The sequence below is a fragment of the Acomys minous genome (genome assembly GCF_964271855.1).
Source record: "Acomys minous genome assembly, chromosome: 13".
In the NCBI taxonomy this organism is placed as follows: Eukaryota; Metazoa; Chordata; class Mammalia; order Rodentia; family Muridae; genus Acomys; species Acomys minous.
The window spans coordinates 55,321,222-55,332,490 of record NC_140495.1 but is presented as its reverse complement, the minus strand read 5'-3'; the positions used below and the strand labels follow the sequence as shown (position 1 = coordinate 55,332,490).

At 48.9% G+C, this 11,269-nt stretch overlaps 1 protein-coding gene across 6 annotated transcripts in view; it reads left to right on the top strand.

The window, feature by feature from the left end:
* Window positions 1-5,826: 5,826 nt before the first annotated feature.
* NPAS2 (neuronal PAS domain protein 2) overlaps window positions 5,827-11,269 on the top strand; it is a 178,118-nt gene continuing 172,675 nt past the window's right edge. For 2 of the 6 annotated variants that reach the window (XM_084752941.1, XM_084752937.1), the window contains exon 1: window positions 6,279-6,869. The gene's annotated coding sequence lies outside the window, so the exon portion shown is untranslated. Of the gene's footprint in view, window positions 6,116-6,278; window positions 6,870-9,370; window positions 9,389-11,269 lie in introns of those variants that run through there. The other 4 variants (XM_084752943.1, XM_084752939.1, XM_084752944.1 and 1 more) reach the window with 3 other exon arrangements.

The window sequence follows — 11,269 nt, the reverse complement described above, 5'->3', positions numbered from 1 at the left end:
AGGGATTAAAGGCTTTCTCAGGGCACTCACAGTTTCTGTCTTGCCAGTACATTAGCCAGCAGTGTTATCAGAGGTTACAGCTCAACCAAGCATCTGGAAGCTTCTAGAAGCAGGAGAAGGAGGTCTGAGTTATTCAGGGACCCTAGAAGGTGAGGAACTTGCATCCATTCCCATCCTCAGACCTGGGGTTGGTTTGAAGATCAAGTCAATTTGCAAAAGTACACTCCCTTCCAGCCTACTGCCAAAGTCCAAACTGTGCCCTGGTGAGCATGCCTGTCAGGGGCATATTGACCTATGAACTTTATTTCCTTCAAAAAAAATTATCATCTGGAACAGGTGTTGCTCTTTGGGAAACCCCAGTCCTTGATGGTAGCTTCACGGTAGCTGCTCTAGAAGTGGGATAAATAGGCCTGAAGTGATGCTATAGGCCTATAATCTCAGCACTGCGGAGGCAGAGGCAGGTGGATCTCTGTGAGTGCGAGGTGAGCCTGCTCTATGCAGTGAGCTCCAGGCCAGCCAGGAGGGCTATGCAGTGAGGCTACCGCAGTGTAGTGGTGCTTTATCGCTTGCACCAGCCAGCGAGTCCTCATGCAGACAGGAAGATGTGCACCACCTGGCAGGCGTCCATGGTGGGCTGGGTGGGAGGAGCTTAGACACACAGCGCCGTCAGGACCACATTGAAGGTTTTCTCTGTCACCTTCTTCTGCCAAGTGGCTGTGAGCACCTTGAGCCACTATAAGTCAGCGACCATACCTGGCTGCTAGAAGCCATAAATTACTTTCTTAATGGGGCCTCCTGAAGATGAAGTAACATGACTACCTGTCACATAATATTAGATAAATGTCATCTTTTATTACTGTAAACATTATTTACTGAGATTTCGATTAAAACACTTTCTTGTCCAGACAATAGAATATTATTTGGTGCTAAAAAGAAATTGGCCATTGAGCCATGAAAAGACATGGATTAAAATTGCTTAAATGCAAATGACTAGGTGCACTGAGTCTGTCTGAAAAGACTTGCACACTGTATTGTAGCAACTGCATGGAATTCTGGGAAAGGCTGATCCACAGAAGCATTTAACATGTCTAGTGCATTAGAAGGGTGGGGTGGACAGGGGCTTTTTTTTTTAAAGGACAGAGGGACTATTCCATTTGATACTATGATATAAGACATTATTATACATTTGGCCATATCAATGGGGAACACTAGTGCAAACTGAGAATCTGAATGATTACAGCACCTCACATAGGTTCACCAAGTACAAGAAATGTGAGGCACCCTCTGCAGAGAGGATTCAGCAGTTCACTGCTGCCCCTGCAGAAGCCTCTATGTGATCCCCAGCACCCACATCAGGCAACTCACAACTGCCTCAAAGTCCAACTTCACGGGCTCTGGCGCCCCCTTCTGGCCTCTGAGAGCACTTGCAATCACATGTATATACTGACAGATACACACATTTACAACATAACTTACACATGATAAAAAATAAGATTTTTTGGAACAATAAGCAAATAAACATGAGGGCCTAGTGGGACACGTTGATACTGTGGGTCTACAGTGGGGAAGAATATGCTGTTTCCCAATTTTTTTGTGAGTGAACAACCGCTCTTACTTGTCTGCAACTTTTAATACTCCCAGCGGAAGTGAATGAAACCTAGGCTCAGACTTTATTATCAGAGAAAACACATGTAAGAGGGCTTCCTCAGAGGGCTCAATTATAAGGAAGAGTTAGTCTCAAGCACCCATCTTTCCCATAGTGTCAATAGCGCCTTTTCAGATCTGTGTGTACACAAATGTGAATCTCAGACCAGCACACATGCGCACTATTTCTCTAGTGTGTTAGCCCTGTCACCTTCAGAAACCTCTAGCTGCATTTTCCTCCCTGGGTCCCACCAGCTCCCGTCAGTCTTCAGCTGACCTAACAGGCAGGACTATCCCGTGAAGTCTAAACCACAGCAGGCTGGCTGTGCAGACTCCATTGCGTTCTGCTGGCTCTGAGGGCTGCAGGGGACAGCTAGCTGCAGTCGGCTTGCCCCTCCTCTGTGAAGCTGCTGTAGGACCTGGGTACCTAACTCTCACCGTGGTAATATCAACACGGGGTGGGCATTTCCGGTTATTTCCTTCATCACTGCTCATAAATTCTGGCCCCCAGTTCCCAGGTTCCAGGAACTCTTCACGAAGCTTCCGACGCCGCTCTCTCTTTCTGCAATGTTTGCCTCAGACACTTTTCTGGCAAAATGTTATTGTATATAATAAGGCATGGATAATACTTGATTTTTCTTTTGGGTAGGGAAAAAACCCTGGTATTCTGAGGTAACACTCTACAAACAGGCTTCCAGCTTTCACGTATGTTCTGAGGTAACACCCCGCAAACAGGCTTCTAGCTGCTCATGTATGTTCTGAGGTAACACTCTGCAAACAGGCTTCCAGCTGCTCATGTATGTTCTGAGGTAACACTCCGCAAACAGGCTTCTAGCTGCTCATGTATGTTCTGAGGTAACACCCCGCAAACAGGCTTCCAGCTGTTCATGTACGAGGGCCTTCTCCCCTGTGACTAACTAGAAATGCCTGTTATTCTTCAGAAGAGACTCTTTATCGTATTTTCTATTCTAAATCCATGCTGCACTTACTGAATGCATGTCCCAGCACAGGTCCCAAGCCCTGGCTAGTGCTGTCACTACTGCAGTAGCCCACTCAGTCTCTCCTGCACAGAACACCAATAGCCACCCAATACCTATGCTGAAAAATTAATTATATCGGTATTTCTAACCAGGATTTGCTACAGATTTAACATCTATAATGGAGAAGACCCAATAAGACAATTAAAACTTTGAATTTTTCATCATATTTTGAAAGATTGATAATTAATGAAAAAAATCTCATCCTTCAGTTCATATAGTTTGGTTTCTTGAAAAATATCTAGGGTTCCTCTGGGAATCTTTGGAAACCTCGCTGATAACAGCAGGCCCCTCCTGACCACGTCCATCCCTGAGCAAAGCAGTTTGGAAATGCTGCCTTTGATCCATGTGACACGTTTTAAAGAATGTGTAGGTTATGATGATCTCCTGTGACTTTGTTATCTTGTCAATGGAAGGTCCCAGCTGGGCCACTCGTCCAAGGAGCCCATCCCAAGTTCCTCCTCCGGACCCTGTCACTGGCCTGCTTAGTCCCTGTTTGTCCTGGTTATGGTTGTAACCCTCCTGGGTACCCAACCCCTCTCAGGGTTCCCCTGGCCCTTCCCTGTGAGCTTGGCCTGACACATGGCAAGCTTTCAACAGAGGGCCTGGAAGGAAGTGTATGTCACGTGCACAGAAAGGCTTTCCTCCGCTTTTGGAGGGGAAATGCATTCTCCACTCGGCCTCAAGGCCCTACTTGGGTGGGAAGACAAACTCGTGAGATGGGCCGGGGCTTGAGAGAAGTAAAGCAACCACATCTACACCATCTCCATGACTGAACAGGAAGGGAACAGGAAGATGGCACCACTGATGCAAACAGCATAGACACTGCAGACTTGAGTTACTAGGCCACGTCAAGTTTTTTTCTTTCTTTCTTTCTTTCTTTCTTTCTTTCTTTCTTTTTCAGAGACAGGGTTTCTCTGTGTAGACTTGGTGGTTGCTCTGGACTCTCTTTGTAGATCAGGCTGGCCTCAAACTCACAGCGATCCACCTGCCTCTGCCCTACCTCCCAAGTGCTGGGATTAAAGTCTTGTGCCTTAGAAGATCTCCCAATGAGTTTTCAAGTTGCCAGAAGGAGTTGAAATCTCTTTCAAGGGGAGGGGGAGGAAGGGAGGTGGCTTTAAATTCTTCATTAAATCCAGTCAGAAGCACACAATTTCATCCTGACTAGATATTAGTCATAGCCACCCTTTAAGGGCACAGTCAAAAACCACTTGCCTAAAGGAAAAGGACAGGGAGAAAAAGTAAAATAAAATACTCCCCTCCTCTAGTTAGAAAGGGGAATTTCAGACTAACAAGGAGGCAACCTTCCCTTTCCTCAAAAGCCCAAGGAAGCCTAAGAATGTCAGCAGTCGGCCCTGGTAGGATGCTTGGAGTTCCCTGCGGATGCTGATGTTTTCAGGAGGAGAATTAAACAAAAACAATACAAATGAGAAATAAAGAGAATGACCTACTTTACTGGGGGAAGGGGCTCTTGTGAGTGTTTTGATCTAATTGATGGTGTGGTGTTGCGTGCCCAAATAGGCTGCCTCTGGTGCTAGTCCGGGTTGCTCGCTGGAGAGAGAGAGAGAGAGAGAGAGAGAGAGAGAGAGAGAGACAGAGAGAGAGAGACCAACAACAACAACAAGGCCCTGGAACTCCACGATCCAAGACTGAGACTAGTTCTTGGTGCTCAGGAGACCCCTTCTGTCTGCACACACACACACACACACACACACACACACACACACACACACACACATTCAGAAAAAGGGAGCCAGGAGCCAGTGGGGGCGCTCTCCTTGTCCTGCCACTTGCTGGAATGTGAGGTCTAGAAACACCCTGGCTGCTGCTCCAGGAAGCCAGCACCAGCCCTATCAGGAAGCTGGTGACCTTCGTGCGCCTGGTGCAGGGGAGGCGACACCCCTCTTAGAGCCGGTCTAGCCAGGTGCCTGCCAGCAGTGATCTCCGCTGCGAACGAAGGGAGAGAGGTTGTGGGTTTCGGTGAATCATGCCGCAATTGCGCGGCTCCACCGGATAGCAGCAGCAGTCTCCCCCTCACCCCACTCGCACTCAGAACCCCTCAGCCTGTGTTAACAGCAGCCCCTGGTTCCCGGACCCGGGCTGCACATCTGTCTCGGCTAGGGGGTTGCAGAAGCTTGGTTTAAAAAAAAAGCCTCCCTGTGTTCTAGCGTGCGCTGTTCTCGACAGCTTCTCTTTTTCTTGGATTCTCGCCTGTCTCCTCCCACAGGAAAAAAAAAGGTCACGTATGTTTGGAAAAATATGTAGGTCAGTGGAACATTTCCTGCACTGGTGCAAAAGGAGAGAGGGCAGTGGGGGCGGGGAGGGAGAGGCCGGGTGCTGCTCTGAGGACGCCTCCTAGCCTCAGCCCCAGACCTGCTGGCCTAGGCGTGTGAGGGGACACTTAGCTGGGTTTTGCCAATCCTTGACCCATTTTCCGGACCAGCTACGCTTGCCTTGGAGGAGGCACCGAGCATTCCTCCCTAGCAACCGCTGCAGTCTTCTACGCGCAGCGTTCACTCTAATGTCCCCGGAGCCCTCTTCTCACCTGGTGTCCCCTCACCCACCCAGGTCCCCAGTGACCTAAGTTACAGAAGCGCTGGTGGCTGGCTCTTAGAGGTCAGAGTTGGGCAAGGGTGACAACAGACAGTCATGTTCTAGTAGGCACCTCAACCCCCACCCCCACCCCCGTGACAGCAGAGTGGCAGCGGGCAGTGCAATGGTTTTTATTTACCCGAGGCACAGGATTCTTTGCTACCCATCTAGTGACAACTTTAACGGGACCCCGGCCGGCTCCTCCGCAATGTCAAGCTAACCTGCCCTCGTCCCGGTTCTGCACCAAGCACAACCTCCACCCATCCACCAAGCCCAGTCCCGACCCCAACTGCGCCCCCCCAACACACACAGCGGTTCTACCCCCCCCCCTCCCCAGCTCGTCTCTTGCGGCCCCACAGGGCCTTGGGGATGCAGGGGTGTCCCCGCCGCCCGCCTTGAGAGCCCGGGGGTCGCAGGGTCCATGTCCCTGTGTAAGCGCTGAGTGCGCGGCTCAGACTGGGTTCGGGCCAGGAGGGAGCGGGTAGCTGCGGGAGCCTAGAGGCTTAGGAGGAAGAGGAGGAGGAAGAGAAGAGGGAGGAGGAGGAGAAGGAGGAGGAGGCGGCGGGGCGGGGAGGCGGCGGCAGCGGCAGCGGTCCCCGGCTCTGCGCGCCCAAGAGTTTGCGGCGCGATCGGCGGGCTTTCCCGCAGGACCCGAGGGACCCGCGCGGCGGCTGCGGAGCACCGAGACCCCGGCGGCAGCGGCGGGAGCAGCGCCTCCCGCCGCCGCCCGGGAGAAGCTCCCCGAGCCTGCCTGCCGCCCCGGCTCCCAGCGGCGGCGGGAGGCACGTCTCCCCAGCACAGTCGGTGCCCGGCCTGGCGGGGCCGCCCCGGCCCGCTTGGAGGTAAGAGGCCACCGCGCCTGGGGACGCGCGACTTCGGGTGGGAATACGTGCGCGTGGCTCTCGGCTCTGGTCACCTGCTCGCTAACGCTGGGGACGCGCGGGGCAGGGAGGGACTCTCGGGCTCGACACGGCGCGAGGCTGCGCAGCACAGGCACCCGGGGGTGGGGGCGCGGGGAGGTGAGTCCTGCGCACTCTGGGTCTTGCCGCCCCGGGGCATCGGATCCTGCGGACCAATACAGCTAGACAGCCGGTGGGCTGCAGGAGCTGCTCGCCAAGGGAGAGGACTAGGCATCAGGGACCTCGGGATTCGGGGGTCCTCGGAGGGTACTAGAGGGCATTGCGTGCCCGGACAGAAGCTTTGAAGATTGCCCGCTGCCCTTCCAGAGCCTAATCGCGTGCATCTCAAAGCGTAGGGAGCCCGGGACTCTTGGAGAGTGTGGCCATGGGGCCGGGGCCCTGGTGTCACTCTGTCCCTGGGTCTGAATTGGCTTAGGGCCGGATTGAAAGCCAGATCTCTGTGCTTAGACAGCGCTAGGCTCTTGGGACTCCACGGAGGGGGGGGGGATGCTAAAGCGTTGTTTTACTGGAAGGTGTGACCCCTCCCCAAGGAGAGGAGGGTTGCATCCTTGAGTTTACTAAAAAAAAAAAAAAAAAAAACCACTCAGTGTGAGAACCAGGAGGCAGGGACAGGTACCAAGAGGCTCGATCCAAAGGCAGCCTCTCCCCTCTGCCCTCCTCTCCTTAACTGCTTAAGGTAAGAAAGTTTGTTTTTGGCTCTGTGGTTCATAAATAATTAGTAACCAGTTTTGTTGACGAAGCAAGGTGGAAACCCTTAAGTACACAAGCTCATTTCCATGAACTCTAAAATCTCCCAAGGTTAAATGCGGGAGTCTTTAGTTCGTCAAGTTCTAAGCTGTGGTGTTCAACAGGTGTTCCAAGGGTCCAGGAGGGCCCCGGCTTAATGATTCCTCTCTGCCTATTGCGTTAGGATCCGCCCCGAGTCCGTGGTTAGCTCGCTTCTTTGCAGATGAATATCGAGTAGCTATTAAGTCAATCGACGGAGACAGCTGGTCTGTCTCAATCATTAATTAGAACTCTATTATCCCGGATAGGGTTTTCTGTAATAGGAGGGATTTCCCATTTGGACTTAGTCCTGAAGCAGTTTCTGGCAGGACTCAGCTCTGTCAACACCTTTGTGTCTCCCACAGTGAAGTCCCCATGTAGCGAATTGGCCGGCTAATTACTGTTTGCATGAAAAAACAGAGCTAGCCCTGGAAGGCACGCTTCAGATTCAAGAGCAAATACTGGCTTGATCTTCCTTCCTGCTACTAAAATTTCCCTGGAGGGAAACGTTGCCAGAAATAACCTCCATTAAACAAAAAATAACCCCTAAATAAATACAATTATGTTTTAAAAAGAGATATTGCGATCTGGGCCACTATTTTACAAAGCAAAATTTTTCGTCACAGACAAATATGAACCAGCAGAAGTATTGGCATTTCCCAGCAGTCTACTTACAGATTTAGTTAAAAATAAAGTGTGGAGCATAAAAGCATTCAGTAATTATCCTCTGTCTCAGCGAGACATGGAGAGTGGCTTAGAAGGACTGTAAATGTGCGCCTTGCCATGTTCCCTCAGAAATCCACCCCTCTGTTTGTTCACTGGTGGTCCCACTGTGCAGATGTAGAAATGGCCTTGTCCTCAATGGTCCCACAGTGACTTCTTGGAGAGCAGGCAGGATAAACTCTGGAGAAAGTGCATTATTAATAAAATGTTAGACACACATACACACACACACACACACACACACACACACACACACACACACAGGAGTTAAACATGCCCAGAGAATGGAGCTAGACATTCACAATTGGTAAACTCCCTGGTATGATAGATGTTCATTCAAAAAGTAATTGAAGAAATGACCTTTATATAGAAAGTAATTGTACATTTTTAAAGCTTACTTAGTTGTTTGTGTACCGATTTGGTCCCTGCTTTATATTTCTGGCTGTTTAATAATAGCAATGTAAAAATAATGAACACGGTAGATTTAAATCATCTTTTTGGACCATCTTTCTTTAGGTCTTGGTAACTTATAAAAGCAGCTGCTTCTCAAGTCTGGTAGTCAAAATGGTATTGAATTTCTTTAGGTTAAATTAATACATGGATTTCTCTATCTTTATATGATTTTTTTTTGCCCCAGAATTCTGCTTATACATAAATCTTCAGAAGCCCAAAGGCTAAATCTTGGTGAATTTTTAAAAACAAGTATGCATGTGCTTCATCCTCGATGCGAGCGGCCACCTGTGGACTGCCATTGGCCATTCTATGCTGGTTCCCTGCTCAGTACAACCTCTTCCCTAGCAGAGGTCAAATCGCGAGGGGTTGAAAATAGCCTAGTGAGTCAGTATTCTTGGCTGCTTTATGCTAACAGTTTAACTGGCTTCCTCATAGCAAGTTTCACATTTAAGTAGTGAAAACGGTACTTGAAGCCTTATTGGCTTACAGGGATGTTCGATTAGCATATTCCCGCCCCCCACTCCCCTACCGCACCTCCCACCCCATCCTCGTTCTATTTGTAGCAAAGGCACATTCATATCTCTTCCTTTCATCGCTATGAGGCCATGTTCACAATAGATGCTCAATAAATAGGTGTGGGAAACAAGCTGAATTGTGGGTAATCACTACCCAAGGTTAGACATTTCTGAATGCTAATGGGGTGCTTTAACTATGAGTAATCCCTCGTTAAGTCAGATGGTGATTGATGATGCCTAAGTACAAGGGAAACATTTATTGAACACACGCATGTAGAGGGGGCATTTTCCACGCAGTGGTTAGCTAAGGCCTCGCTGTTTCTCATTTGAAGTTTTTAGATTAGGGGCCACGTGCTATGTTAAACACGGAGTCATTTCCTAGACCAATTTCCCCTGGAGGCCACTTGAATGTCTGCAGGTCAGAATGTCTGCTTCCCTTTGATGATGATTCAGAACAGAAAGGAGAGTTTCTCTTGTATTCTGGTGTGAAATAAACAGTGTGTGTAAAAAGGAGTGGGAGGGGCGGGGCTTCGGGACACCGTGAGTCACTGGGGGGAGAGGAGCAGGCTTGCCGAATGTAGTTTCTGCTTCTGAAGCTCCAGTGCATCTCAGCAGCTCACAGCGCCGCAGACAAGAGGGCTCCGGGATACACATAAGCTCATCAGCACTTGCTAAATAAAGGACCAGATGCTACCACAACGTCAACACATAGATGACACCCACCTCTGGCAGCTGAGAGGTGAGGAACAAGAACATTGATGCTTTTAAACTGAGAATGAGGTCCTGGCTCACCTCTCTGCAGGGTGGTGGGTCAGGAGGAGCCCTGAGGGGGGTTTTCTGTAAGGCCTTCCTCATCGCTGACCTTGTGCTGTTGTGTGGACACAGGAGCATAGAACTCAGAGTTTAAAGTCAGAGAGACTCGGGGTAGCGTCCCTCTCACCTCGGTGCCTATGGACAACTTTTTAGCTTTTATATGCCTAAATATTCTTTCTCGGCACAGAAATAGTGGAAATGGTGATTGTCTTGCAAGGTCTCTGGGATTTACCAGTAAGGGGTGTGTGTAAGGCCTAGCAAATGGAATTGCTTTTATTGTCATTTCCGGTCCTGTAAGTATCCCCAATAAAACTCACTGGTTTGCCAAGTTGGGTTTTGGTGGTATCAGTACTGTGGTCTGTCATGAGTCCCGTATCTAGGGTGAGTAGATTTTCTGTACATCTTCCCAAGAAAACTGTCACACAGTAGTTAGTAAATATTAAAAGAGGGAGAGCATTTTAAAATTTATTTTTCCACTTATAAAACATATCATGTAGATTTTGGAAAAGACATAAAATAACAAAGTAAATGAGAATACATATTTTTTCTGTCTTGTTTTTTTCTTTTTTTTTTTTCACTCCATTCTCTTTCCTAGAGTTTAAAATGTTTATGGTTGACTTCAAACTCACACACAGTATATTAATCTCTTTTCTTGTTGCTGTGATGAAATACTTGGCAAAGCAACATAAGGAAGGAAAGAGTCATTTTGCCTCACACAGTATGAGGTCCAGCCAGTCCCTCATGGGATGGAGGCTGAGGCAGCTGGTCACATGGCATGCTGTGTCTTCAGCTCAGGACCCTACTCATGGGATGATATCGCCCATATTCTGGGTAGGTCTCCCCAGGAAATACCCTCACAGGTAACACTCAGAGCTAGATTTCTAAGTCCAGTCAATTAGCAGTGACACATACAGAAAATTTTAGAGAAAAGATTTCAAATAACAGACCATATTTCAATATGCAGAAAAATCTCCCTTCACCCCTGGTGGCTGCCTAAGCACCGGTTCCTATTTTTTGACTGGAAGGGAACCTGGCTTTTCACAGGAGTCGATGCTCCCCACCCTGAGTCAGGAGGGGAAGACAGTGGCCTGTAGTCCTTGGCAGTGATTGGCTCCAGGTGAGCAATGGGCCCTGCCCTTGCCAATAAAATGTTAGCTGGGGCTACTCAGAGGCTTCTGGGAAAGTTTCCCAGAAGGGGTAAGAATTCTCCCACATGGTCATGTGGTGGATGAATGTGGTGTCTGCTAGCTAAGCAACCATGAGCCCCTGGGTAGGCCAGTTCAGAAGAACGCTAAGATAAAGACTGGGGTCCCCATAGAGGAGGCACCCCCCAGGAGGTCCACTCTTCAAACCTTTCCTACTGTGTGTAGTGGGCCCATTTAGGTTTTCTCTGAGCTGGAGCTAAAAATCAGCCCAGGTGCCTGTAATCTCCCACCCTTAGCCAGGGCAGGCTCTGACTCTCATCCTGGTGCATTGACACACATAAGGCACATATTTTAGAACAAAGTGCATCCTATACATATTATTGCACATTTTAAAAAGCAGCTGCATGGCACAGAAAGCTTTGTTTTGTAAAAAGCCATCACTTACACCCACTGTAAGGACCATGTAGTATCATTCAGTGTGGCCAAAATGTGGTTTATTCAACTCATCTTTACTGACCAGCATCGACTGAGTTCCTCCCATTTTACATTTTTATCTACCTCCTTAATCTGTTCATTTCATCTACATTTCATGTTTTTATGGGTCAGGAATTTCTAGGAAGGATTCCTAGGTAAAAGGTACATCTGTTTGGAGCATTGGTGGC